General features: G+C 33.3%; 1 protein-coding gene across 1 annotated transcript in view; it reads left to right on the top strand.

The window, feature by feature from the left end:
- Positions 1 to 1,738, top strand: part of LOC118734470 — a gene marked incomplete in the record, with an annotated part of 11,662 nt that overhangs the window by 1,753 nt on the left and 8,171 nt on the right.

The following is a 1,738-nucleotide window of genomic DNA, read 5'->3' as shown; positions in this document are numbered from 1 at the left end:
TTTTTTTTGAGGTACTGGCTTTAACAAAAACCATATAAATCACACTTTCAAACTTTGTACAGAATTTACATAGAATCAGAATTTAGAAAAATGCTTAACAGAAATAAAATCAACAAATTTTTGGTAAAGGTATTAAACCATTTGGTATTTATTTATGTGTAATTGAAAATAAAAGTAATGAACAAAATTAATGTATTACCAATCCACTTGAGAACATGGACGATGACTACACCCGATTAGTTTGAAGATTTGCGGGTCAAAATCGGCCAAAATCGCTTAGTTACAGCGTGTGTTTGTGAGTAAATTTTAAAATTAAAATGCTTGAAAACGTCAAAAATTCTAAAACTGTCTCTCAGCGGTTCTACCTAACGATATTTTTATCATGGAAGAATGTTTAATATCGTCGCGCTCGAAATTTTTATAGCTGCCTATTGCGTAGTAAGGAGCGAAATGTTTTTTTGTTATGTTTTTAAAAATTTAAGTTTAACAATATACATATGTAGCAATGAATTGGGAGACTGTTTTTGTAGATTTTTTTTTTCAAATACAATAAAATCTATGCTGAAATAGGTAAAAACTACTTCATCTTGAATGAAAGTTCACATAAAACATCTTACATATAAAAATCATGCTATTGTATTTATTTTCATATGCGTTAAAAAATATAAATACTTAAAGTTATTCGCTTAATTATTATATCTATCTAATCTCGATATCTTAGCCAAGTAAAATTTGTATACATATATTATAGAATTATCTGCCATCAGGCCAAACAATGCTTTCGATAAAGTCCAAAAACCCTGCCACCTTTGTGTAGACACCCGGTAACTTTGTGCCACAAACTAAGCCAAATGAAACGACGCCAACAACTCTATATTTACCCAACCATTTGTCTTTGACTAGTTGCAATGGACCGCCTGAGTCACCCCAACAAGCCTCTCGCCCCGGAGCAAAGGCACAAAGCTGCGTCTCATGCTCCATCTGATCTGTATAACTAATGTTGCATTGTGCAAGCGGTACCGTATTTAGCTTGGCTGCCAACAAGCGAGCTAAAGTTGCTATAAAACGAATAAAATATATCCAATGAAAAATCTAATTCATATAAAAATCAAATTTCATAAATGTGGCATACTCTTATTTTCGGTGACTCCCCAACCGGTCACAATCAGTTCGGTGTTCTCCGGCAGATCCGTGAGATCAGTATGCAGGCAAGTTGGGTAAACCTTGACACTATATTCAGCATCTTTAGCCAATTCAATCAAGCCAATATCAAAATAATTGAAAAAGCTTGAATAGTTCTCGTGTACATAGGTGGCCTACAAAGTAAAGGGAGGGAAATAAATAAGTATGTAAGTACATATATACACTGGCGGTCACGAATAATGTACCGCCACAATTATTTTTTAATTCAGGTAGCATTTTGGTTCATGCTATAATAATATTAGTTATAGTAATACTATGAATGAAATTTAGAAAAATTCATCAAAGTTCCATCAAAATTTCAATCTTTTTAATCAAACCGTTTAAGAAAATTTGAAAAAAATAGTGGTGGTTGCATATGTAAACTGCACATGTAACCTTTAGAAAAATTAACAACACTCACTTTAATATCTATCTCGAGTCGCGTTTGCCATTGTTCGGCATCATTGAAGTCCGTCACACCCAAAATGACTTTTAAAGCTTTACTGCCTCTCGTTTCTATGCAGTGAGCTGCAGTCAGAACGAAACGTTTATCGAT

The sequence above is a fragment of the Rhagoletis pomonella genome, unplaced genomic scaffold (genome assembly GCF_013731165.1).
Source record: "Rhagoletis pomonella isolate Grant_MI unplaced genomic scaffold, Rhpom_1.0 Rhpom_scaffold_00002, whole genome shotgun sequence".
NCBI classification, from domain to species: domain Eukaryota; kingdom Metazoa; phylum Arthropoda; class Insecta; order Diptera; family Tephritidae; genus Rhagoletis; species Rhagoletis pomonella.
Note: the sequence above shows the minus strand (reverse complement) of the source record. Positions and strands in the feature narration are given on the sequence as shown.